Genomic DNA, 11,858 nt, shown 5'->3' with positions numbered 1-11,858 from the left:
TAAACCACATGCACACGCCATGAAAAGGCTATAACGCGGCCTTTTGACGCCTAATAAAGGCCTTACACGTAAATCACGTGGTTCCACGCGTCCAAGCTTGGTACCATTGGTCTAGTTCTTCCACTCTCAATACACCACGCCGTCCTAAGTTGTTTACTCTGGTTCCATGTGTTTAGAACGCCGTAACCCACATGCACACGCCATTAAAAGGCCATAATACGGCCATTTGCCGCCTATTAAAGGCTTTACGCGTAAATCGCGTGTTTCCGCGTGACTGCGCAGGTTACTATTGGTCTAGTTCTTCCACTCTCAATGCACTACGCCGTCCTAAGTTGTTTTTCCTGGTTCCATGGCTTTACAACGCTGTAAACCACATGCACACGGCATGAAAATCCTATAATACGGCCTTTTGACGCCTATTAAATGCCTTACACGTAAATCCATGGGTTCCACGCGTCCAAGCTTGTTACCATTGGTCTAGTTCTTCCACTCTCAATACACTACGCCGTCCTAAGTTGTTTTCCCTGGTTCCATGGCTTTTCAACGCCGTAATCCACATGCACACGCCATGAAAAGGCTATAATACGGCCTCTGGACGCCTAATAAAGGCCTTACACGTAAATCACGTGGTTCCACGCGTCCAAGCTTGTTACCATTGATCTAGTCCTTCCACTCTCAATACACTAGAACGTCCTAAGTTTTTTTCTCTGGTTCCATGGCTTTACAACGCCGTAAACCACATGCACACGACATGAAAATGCTATAATACGGCCTTTTGACGCCTATTAAATGCCTTACACGTAAATCACCGGGTTCCACGCGTCCAAGCTTGTTACCATTGGTCTAGTTCTTCCACTCTCAATACACTACGCCGTCCTAAGTTTTTTCCCTGGTTCCATGGCTTTACAACGCCGTAATCCACATGCACACGCCATGAAAAGGCTATAATACGGCCTCTGGACGCCTAATAAAGGCCTTACACGTAAATCACGTGGTTCCACGCGTCCAAGCTTGGTACCATTGGTCTAGTTCTTCCACTCTCAATACACCACGCCGTCCTAAGTTGTTTTCTCTGGTTCCATGTGTTTAGAACGCCGTAAACCACATGCACACGCCATTGAAAGGCCATAATACGGCCATTTGCCGCCTATTAAAGGCCTTACACGTAAATGGCGTGTTTCTGCGTGACTGCGCAGGTTACTATTGGTCTAGTTCTTCCATTCCCAATGCACTACGCCGTCCTAAGTTGTTTTTCCTGGTTCCATGGCTTTACAACGCCGTAAACCACATGCACACGCCATGAAAATGCTATAATACGGCCTTTTGACGCCTATTAAATGCCTTACACGTAAATCACGTGGTTCCACGCGTCCAAGCTTGTTACCATTAGTCTAGTTCTTCCACTCTCAATACACTACGCCGTCCTAAGTTGTTTTTCCTGGTTCCATGGCTTTACAACGCCGTAAACCACATGCACACGCCATGAAAAGGCTGTAATACGGCCTTTTGACGCCTATTAAATGCCTTACACGTAATCGTGTGGTTTCGCGTGCCTGCGCAGGTTACCATTGGTCTAGTCCTTCCACTCTTAATACACTAGAACGTCCTAAGTTGTTATTCCTGGTTCCATGGCTTTACAACGCCGTAAACCACATGCACACGCCATGAAAAGGCTATAATACGGCCTTTTGACGCCTATTAAATGCCTTACACGTAAATCACGGGGTTCCACGTGTCCAAGCTTGTTACCATTGGTCTAGTTCTTCCACTCTCAATACACTACGCCGTCCTAAGTTGTTTTCCCTGGTTCCATGGCTTTACAACGATGTAAACCACATACACACGCCATGAAGAGGCTATAATACGGCATTTTGACGCCTATTAAATGCCTTACACGTAATCGTGTGGTTTCGCGTGCCTGCGCAGGTTACCATTGGTCTAGTCCTTCCACTCTCAATACACTAGAACGTCCTAAGTTGTTTTTCCTGGTTCCATGGCTTTACAACGCCGTAAACCACGTGCACACGCCATGAAAAGGCTATAATACGGCCTTTTGACGCCCAATAAATGCCTTACACGTAAATCACGGGGTTCTACGCGTCCAAGCTTGTTACCATTGGTCTAGTTCTTCCACTCCCAATACACTAATCGTCCTAAGTTGTTTTTTCTGGTTCCATGGCTTTACAACGCCGTAAACCACATGCACACGCCATGAAAAGGCTATAACGCGGCCTTTTGACACCTAATAAAGGCCTTACACGTAAATCACGTGGTTCCACGCGTCCAAGCTTGGTACCATTGGTCTAGTTCTTCCACTCTTAATACACCACGCCGTCCTAAGTTGTTTTCTCTGGTTCCATGTGTTTAGAACGCCGTAAACCACATGCACACGCCATTGAAAGGCCATAATACGGCCATTTGCCGCCTATTAAAGGCTTAACGCGTAAATCGCGTGTTTCCGCGTGACTGCGCAGGTTACTATTGGTCTAGTTCTTCCACTCTCAATGCACTACGCCGTCCTAAGTTGTTTTTCCTGGTTCCATGGCTTTACAACGCTGTAAACCACATGCACACGGCATGAAAATCCTATAATACGGCCTTTTGACGCCTATTAAATGCCTTACACGTAAATCACCGGGTTCCACGCGTCCAAGCTTGTTACCATTGGTCTAGTTCTTCCACTCTCAATACACTACGCCGTCCTAAGTTGTTTTTCCTGGTTCCATGGCTTTTCAACGCCGTAATCCACATGCACACGCCATGAAAAGGCTATAATACGGCCTCTGGACGCCTAATAAAGGCCTTACACGTAAATCACGTGGTTCCACGCGTCCAAGCTTGTTACCATTGGTCTTGTCCTTCCACTCTCAATACACTAGAACGTCCTAAGTTTTTTTCTCTGGTTCCATGGCTTTACAACGCCGTAAACCACATGCACACGACATGAAAAGGCTATAATACGGCCTTTTGACGCCCATTAAATGCCTTACACGTTAATCACGGGGTTCCATGCGTCCAAGCTTGTTACCATTGGTCTAGTCCTTCCACTCTCAATACACTAAAACGTCCTAAGTTGTTTTCTCTGGTTCCATGGCTTTACAACGCCGTAAACCACATGCACACGACATGAAAAGGCTATAATACGGCCTTTTGACGCCCATTAAATGCCTTACACGTAAATCACGGGGTTCCACGCGTCCAAGCTTGTTACCATTGGTCTAGTCCTTCCACTCTCAATACACTAAAACGTCCTAAGTTGTTTTTTCTGGTTCCATGGCTTTACAACGCCGTAAACCACATGCACACGCCATGAAAATGCTATAATACGGCCTTTTGACGCCTATTAAATGCCTTACACGTAAATCACGGGGTTCCACGCGTCCAAGCTTGTTACCATTGGTCTAGTCCTTCCACTCTCAATACACTAAAACGTCCTAAGTTGTTTTCTCTGGTTCCATGTGTTTAGAACGCCGTAAACCACATGCACACGCCATTGAAAGGCCATAATACGGCCATTTGCCGCCTATTAAAGGCCTTACACGTAAATGGCGTGTTTCCGCGTGACTGCGCAGGTTACTATTGGTCTAGTTCTTCCATTCCCAATGCACTACGCCGTCCTAAGTTGTTTTTCCTGGTTCCATGGCTTTACAACGCCGTAAACCACATGCACACGCCATGAAAATGCTATAATACGGCCTTTTGACGCCTATTAAATGCCTTACACGTAAATCACCGGGTTCCACGCGTCCAAGCATGTTACCATTGGTCTAGTTCTTCCACTCTCAATACACTACGCCGTCCTAAGTTGTTTTCCCTGGTTCCATGGCTTTACAACGCCGTAATCCACATGCACACGCCATGAAAAGGCTATAGAACGGCCTCTGGACGCCTAATAAAGGCCTTACACGTAAATCACGTGGTTCCACGTGTCCAAGCTTGTTACCATTAGTCTAGTTCTTCCACTCTCAATACACTACGCCGTCCTAAGTTGTTTTCCTGGTTCCATGGCTTTACAACGCCGTAAACCACATGCACACGCCATGAAAAGGCTGTAATACGGCCTTTTGACGCCTATTAAATGCCTTACACGTAATCGTGTGGTTTCGCGTGCCTGCACAGGTTACCATTGGTCTAGTCCTTCCACTCTTAATACACTAGAACGTCCTAAGTTGTTATTCCTGGTTCCATGGCTTTACAACGCCGTAAACCACATGCACACGCCATGAAAAGGCTATAATACGGCCTTTTGACGCCTATTAAATGCCTTACACGTAAATCACGGGGTTCCACGTGTCCAAGCTTGTTACCATTGGTCTAGTTCTTCCACTCTCAATACACTACGCCGTCCTAAGTTGTTTTCCCTAGTTCCATGGCTTTACAACGATGTAAACCACATACACACGCCATGAAGAGGCTATAATACGGCCTTTTGACGCCTATTAAATGCCTTACACGTAATCGTGTGGTTTCGCGTGCCTGCGCAGGTTACCATTGGTCTAGTCCTTCCACTCTCAATACACTAGAACGTCCTAAGTTGTTTTTCCTGGTTCCATGGCTTTACAACGCCGTAAACCACGTGCACACGCCATGAAAAGGCTATAATACGGCCTTTTGACGCCCAATAAATGCCTTACACGTAAATCACGGGGTTCTACGCGTCCAAGCTTGTTACCATTGGTCTAGTTCTTCCACTCCCAATACACTAATCGTCCTAAGTTGTTTTTTCTGGTTCCATGGCTTTACAACGCCGTAAACCACATGCACACGCCATGAAATGGCTATAACGCGGCCTTTTGACGCCTAATAAAGGCCTTACACGTAAATCACGTGGTTCCACGCGTCCAAGCTTGGTACCATTGGTCTAGTTCTTCCACTCTCAATACACCACGCCGTCCTAAGTTGTTTTCTCTGGTTCCATGTGTTTAGAACGCCGTAAACCACATGCACACGCCATGAAAAGGCTATAATACGGCCTCTGGACGCCTAATAAAGGCCTTACACGTAAATCACGTGGTTCCACGCGTCCAAGCTGGTTACCATTGGTCTAGTTCTTCCACTCTCAATATACTACGCCGTCCTAAGTTGTTTTTCCTGGTTCCATGGCTTTTCAACGCCGTAATCCACATGCACACGCCATGAAAAGGCTATAATACGGCCTCTGGACGCCTAATAAAGGCCTTACACGTAAATCACGTGGTTCCACGCGTCCAAGCTTGTTACCATTGGTCTAGTCCTTCCACTCTCAATACACTAGAACGTCCTAAGTTTTTTTCTCTGGTTCCATGGCTTTACAACGCCGTAAACCACATGCACACGACATGAAAAGGCTATAATACGGCCTTTTGACGCCCATTAAATGCCTTACACGTAAATCACGGGGTTTCACGCGTCCAAGCTTGTTACCATTGGTCTAGTCCTTCCACTCTCAATACACTAAAACGTCCTAAGTTGTTTTTTCTGGTTCCATGGCTTTACAACGCCGTAAACCACATGCACACGCCATGAAAATGCTATAATACGGCCTTTTGACGCCTATTAAATGCCTTACACGTAAATCACCGGGTTCCACGCGTCCAAGCTTGTTACCATTGGTCTAGTTCTTCCACTCTCAATACACTACGCCGTCCTAAGTTTTTTCCCTGGTTCCATGGCTTTACAACGCCGTAATCCACATGCACACGCCATGAAAAGGCTATAATACGGCCTCTGGACGCCTAATAAAGGCCTTACACGTAAATCACGTGGTTCCACGCGTCCAAGCTTGGTACCATTGGTCTAGTTCTTCCACTCCCAATACACTACGCCGTCCTAAGTTGTTTTTCCTGGTTCCATGGCTTTACAACGCCGTAAACCACATGCACACGCCATGAAAAGGCTATAATACGGCCTTTTGACGCCTATTAAATGCCTTACACGTAAATCACGGGGTTCCACGTGTCCAAGCTTGTTACCATTGGTCTAGTTCTTCCACTCTCAATACACTACGCCGTCCTAAGTTGTTTTCCCTGGTTCCATGGCTTTACAACGATGTAAACCACATACACACGCCATGAAGAGGCTATAATACGGCCTTTTGACGCCTATTAAATGCCTTACACGTAATCGTGTGGTTTCGTGTGCCTGTGCAGGTTACCATTGGCCTAGTCCTTCCACTCTCAATACACTAGAACGTCCTAAGTTGTTTTTCCTGGTTCCATGGCTTTACAACGCCGTAAACCACGTGCACACGCCATGAAAAGGCTATAATACGGCCTTTTGACGCCCAATAAATGCCTTACACGTAAATCACGGGGTTCCACGCGTCCAAGCTTGTTACCATTGGTCTAGTTCTTCCACTCCCAATACACTACCCGTCCTAAGTTGTTTTTTCTGGTTCCATGGCTTTACAACGCCGTAAACCACATGCACACGCCATGAAAAGGCTATAACGCGGCCTTTTGACGCCTAATAAAGGCCTTACACGTAAATCACGTGGTTCCACGCGTCCAAGCTTGGTACCATTGGTCTAGTTCTTCCACTCTCAATACACCACGCCGTCCTAAGTTGTTTTCTCTGGTTCCATGTGTTTAGAACGCCGTAAACCACATGCACACGCCATTGAAAGGCCATAATACGGCCATTTGCCGCCTATTAAAGGCTTTACGCGTAAATCGCGTGTTTCCGCGTCACTGCGCAGGTTACTATTGGTCTAGTTCTTCCACTCTCAATGCACTACGCCGTCCTAAGTTGTTTTTCCTGGTTCCATGGCTTTACAACGCTGTAAACCACATGCACACGGCATGAAAATCCTATAATACGGCCTTTTGACGCCTATTAAATGCCTTACACGTAAATCACCGGGTTCCACGCGTCCAAGCTTGTTACCATTGGTCTAGTTCTTCCACTCTCAATACACTACGCCGTCCTAAGTTGTTTTCCCTGGTTCCATGGCTTTTCAACGCCGTAATCCACATGCACACGCCATGAAAAGGCTATAATACGGCCTCTGGACGCCTAATAAAGGCCTTACACGTAAATCACGTGGTTCCACGCGTCCAAGCTTGTTACCATTGGTCTAGTCCTTCCACTCTCAATACACTAGAACGTCCTAAGTTTTTTTCTCTGGTTCCATGGCTTTACAACGCCGTAAACCACATGCACACGCCATGAAAATGCTATAATACGGCCTTTTGACGCCCATTAAATGCCTTACACGTAAATCACGGGGTTTCACGCGTCCAAGCTTGTTACCATTGGTCTAGTTCTTCCACTCTCAATACACTACGCCGTCCTAAGTTTTTTCCCTGGTTCCATGGCTTTACAACGCCGTAATCCACATGCACACGCCATGAAAAGGCTATAATACGGCCTCTGGACGCCTAATAAAGGCCTTACACGTAAATCACGTGGTTCCACGCGTCCAAGCTTGGTACCATTGGTCTAGTTCTTCCACTCCCAATACACTACGCCGTCCTAAGTTGTTTTTCCTGGTTCCATGGCTTTACAACGCCGTAAACCACATGCACACGCCATGAAAAGGCTATAATACGGCCTTTTGACGCCTATTAAATGCCTTACACGTAAATCACGGGGTTCCACGTGTCCAAGCTTGTTACCATTGGTCTAGTTCTTCCACTCTCAATACACTACGCCGTCCTAAGTTGTTTTCCCTGGTTCCATGGCTTTACAACGATGTAAACCACATACACACGCCATGAAGAGGCTATAATACGGCCTTTTGACGCCTATTAAATGCCTTACACGTAATCGTGTGGTTTCGTGTGCCTGTGCAGGTTACCATTGGCCTAGTCCTTCCACTCTCAATACACTAGAACGTCCTAAGTTGTTTTTCCTGGTTCCATGGCTTTACAACGCCGTAAACCACGTGCACACGCCATGAAAAGGCTATAATACGGCCTTTTGACGCCCAATAAATGCCTTACACGTAAATCACGGGGTTCCACGCGTCCAAGCTTGTTACCATTGGTCTAGTTCTTCCACTCCCAATACACTACCCGTCCTAAGTTGTTTTTTCTGGTTCCATGGCTTTACAACGCCGTAAACCACATGCACACGCCATGAAAAGGCTATAACGCGGCCTTTTGACGCCTAATAAAGGCCTTACACGTAAATCACGTGGTTCCACGCGTCCAAGCTTGGTACCATTGGTCTAGTTCTTCCACTCTCAATACACCACGCCGTCCTAAGTTGTTTTCTCTGGTTCCATGTGTTTAGAACGCCGTAAACCACATGCACACGCCATTGAAAGGCCATAATACGGCCATTTGCCGCCTATTAAAGGCTTTACGCGTAAATCGCGTGTTTCCGCGTCACTGCGCAGGTTACTATTGGTCTAGTTCTTCCACTCTCAATGCACTACGCCGTCCTAAGTTGTTTTTCCTGGTTCCATGGCTTTACAACGCTGTAAACCACATGCACACGGCATGAAAATCCTATAATACGGCCTTTTGACGCCTATTAAATGCCTTACACGTAAATCACCGGGTTCCACGCGTCCAAGCTTGTTACCATTGGTCTAGTTCTTCCACTCTCAATACACTACGCCGTCCTAAGTTGTTTTCCCTGGTTCCATGGCTTTTCAACGCCGTAATCCACATGCACACGCCATGAAAAGGCTATAATACGGCCTCTGGACGCCTAATAAAGGCCTTACACGTAAATCACGTGGTTCCACGCGTCCAAGCTTGTTACCATTGGTCTAGTCCTTCCACTCTCAATACACTAGAACGTCCTAAGTTGTTTTTCCTGGTTCCATGGCTTTACAACGCTGTAAACCACATGCACACGCCATGAAAAGACTATAATACGGCCTTTTGACGCCTATTAAATGCCTTACACGTAAATCACGGGGTTCCACGCGTCCAAGCTTGTTACCATTGGTCTAGTTCTTCCACTCTCAATACACTACGCCGTCCTAAGTTTTTTTCTCTGGTTCCATGGCTTTACAACGCTGTAAACCACATGCACACGACATGAAAAGGCTATAATACGGCCTTTTGACGCCTATTAAATGCCTTACAGGTAATCGTGTGGTTTCGCGTGCCTGCGCAATTTACCATTGGTCTAGTCCTTCCACTCTCAATACACTAGAACGTCCTAAGTTGTTATTCCTGGTTCCATGGCTTCAGAACGCCGTAATCCACATGCACACGCCATGAAAAGGCTATAATACCGCCTTTGCCGCCTAATAAAGTCCTTACACGTAAATCACGTTAGTCTGCGTGCCTGCGCAGGTTACCATTGGTCTAGTCTTTCCACTCTCAATACACGAGAGCGTCCTAAGTTGTTTTTCCTGGTTCCATGGCTTTACAACGCCGTAAACCACATGCACACGCCATGAAAAGGCTATAATACGTCCTTTTGACGCCTATTAAATGCCTCACACGTAAATCGCGTAGTTCCGCGTACCTTTGCAGGTTACCATTGGTCTAGTCCTTCCACTCTCAATACACTAGAACGTCCTAAGTTGTTTTTCCTGGTTCCATGGCTTTACAACGCCGTAAACCACATGCACACGCCATGAAAATGCTATAATACGGCCTTTTGACGCCTATTAAATGCCTTACACGTAAATCACCGGGTTCCACGCGTCCAAGCTTGTTACCATTGGTCTAGTTCTTCCACTCTTAATACACTAGAACGTCCTAAGTTTTTTCCCTTTGTTCCATGGCTTTACAACGCCGTAATCCACATGCACACGCCATGAAAAGGCTATAATACGGCCTCTGGACGCCTAATAAAGGCCTTACACGTAAATCACGTGGTTCCACGCGTCCAAGCTTGGTACCATTGGTCTAGTTCTTCCACTCCCAATACACTACGCCGTCCTAAGTTTTTTTCCTGGTTCCATGGCTTTACAACGCCGTAAACCACATGCACACGCCATGAAAAGGCTATAATACGGCCTTTTGACGCCCATTAAATGCCTTACACGTAATCGTGTGGTTTCGCGTGCTTGCGCAGGTTACCATTGGTCTAGTCCTTGCACTCTCAATACACTAGAACGTCCTAAGTTGCTTTTCCTGGTTCCATGGCTTTACAACGCCGTAAACCACATGCACACGCCATGAAAAAGCTATAATACGGCCTTTTGACGCCTATTAAATGCCTTCCACGTAAATCACGGGGTTCCACGCGTCCAAACTTGTTACCATTGGTCTAGTTCTTCCACTCCCAATACACTACGCCGTCTTAAGTTGTTTTCCCTGGTTCCATGGCTTTACAACGCCGTAAACCACATGCACACGCCATGAAAAGGCTATAATACGGCCTTTTGACGCCTATTAAATGCCTTACACGTAATCGTGTGGTTTCGCGTGCCTGCGCAGTTTACCATTGGTCTAGTCCTTCCACTCTCAATACACTAGAACGTCCTAAGTTGTTTTCTCTGGTTCCATGTGTTTAGAACGCCGTTAACCACATGCACACGCCATTGAAAGGCCATAATACGGCCATTTGCCGCCTATTAAAGGCCTTACACGTAAATCGCGTGTTTCCGCCTGACTGCGCAGGTTACTATTGGTCTAGTTCTTCCACTCTCAATGCACTACGCCGTCCTAAGTTGTTTTTCCTGGTTCCATGGCTTTACAACGCCGTAAACCACATGCACACGCCATGAAAATGCTATAATACGGCCTTTTGACGCCTACTAAATGCCTTACACGTAAATCACCGGGTTCCACGCGTCCAAGCTTGTTACCATTGGTCTAGTTCTTCCACTCTCAATACACTACGCCGTCCTAAGTTGTTTTCCCTGGTTCCATGGCTTTACAACGCCGTAAACCACGTCCACACGCCATGAAAAGGCTATAATACGGCCTTTGACGCCCATTAAATGCCTTACACGTAAATCACAAGGTTCCACGCGTCCAAGCTTGTTAATATTGGTCTAGTTCTTCCACTCTCGATACACTACGCCGTCCTAAATTGTTTTTTCTGGTTCCATGGCTTTACAACGCCGTAATCCACAAGCACACGCCATGAAAAGGCTATAATACGGCCTCTGGACGCCTAATAAAGGCCTTACACGTAAATCACAAGGTTCCACGCGTCCAAGTTTGTTACCATTGGTCTAGTTCTTCCACTCTCGATACACTACGCCGTCCTAAGTTGTTTTTTCTGGTTCCATGGCTTTACAACGCCGTAAACCACATGTACACGCCATGAAAAGGCTATAATACGGCCTTTTGACGCCTATTAAATGCCTTACACGTAATCGTGCGGTTTCGCGTGCCTGTGCAGGTTACCATTGGTCTAGTCCTTCCACTCTCAATACACTAGAACGTCCTAAGTTGTTTTTCCTAGTTCCATGGCTTTACAACGCCGTAAACCACATGCACACGCCATGAAAAGGCTATAATACGGCCTTTTGACGCCTATTAAATGCCTCACACGTAAATCACCGGGTTCCACGCGTCCAAGCTTGTTACCATTGGTCTAGTTCTTCCACTCTCAATACACTACGCCGTCCTAAGTTGTTTTCCCTGGTTCCATGGCTTTAAAACGCCGTAAACCACATGCACACGCCATGAAAAGGCTCTAATACGTCCTTTTGACGCCTATTAAATGCCTCACACGTATATCGCGTAGTTCCGCGTACCTGTGCAGGTTACCATTGGTCTAGTCCTTCCACTCTCAATACACTAGAACGTCCTAAGTTGTTTTTCCTGGTTCCATGGCTTTACAACGCCGTAAACCACATGCACACGCCATGAAAATGCTATAATACGGCCTTTTGACGCCTATTAAATGCCTTACACGTAAATCACCGGGTTCCACGCGTCCAAGCTTGTTACCATTGGTCTAGTTCTTCCACTCTTAATACACTACGCCGTCCTAAGTTTTTTCCCTAGTTCCAT

The 11,858-nt window shown here is 46.5% G+C and overlaps 1 long non-coding RNA gene across 1 annotated transcript in view; it reads right to left on the bottom strand.

Moving 5' to 3' along the window:
- Positions 1-289: 289 nt before the first annotated feature.
- The window catches only part of LOC130646927 (uncharacterized), a 29,829-nt gene continuing 18,260 nt past the window's right edge, over positions 290-11,858 (bottom strand). Inside the window, exon 2 of the long non-coding RNA XR_008982794.1 lies at positions 290-11,858. This exon is cut by the window's right edge and continues 16,811 nt beyond it. This is a non-coding gene — a long non-coding RNA (uncharacterized LOC130646927).

The sequence above is a fragment of the Hydractinia symbiolongicarpus genome, chromosome 6, assembly GCF_029227915.1.
Source record: "Hydractinia symbiolongicarpus strain clone_291-10 chromosome 6, HSymV2.1, whole genome shotgun sequence".
NCBI lineage: Eukaryota > Metazoa > Cnidaria > Hydrozoa > Anthoathecata > Hydractiniidae > Hydractinia > Hydractinia symbiolongicarpus.
Note: the sequence above shows the minus strand (reverse complement) of the source record. Positions and strands in the feature narration are given on the sequence as shown.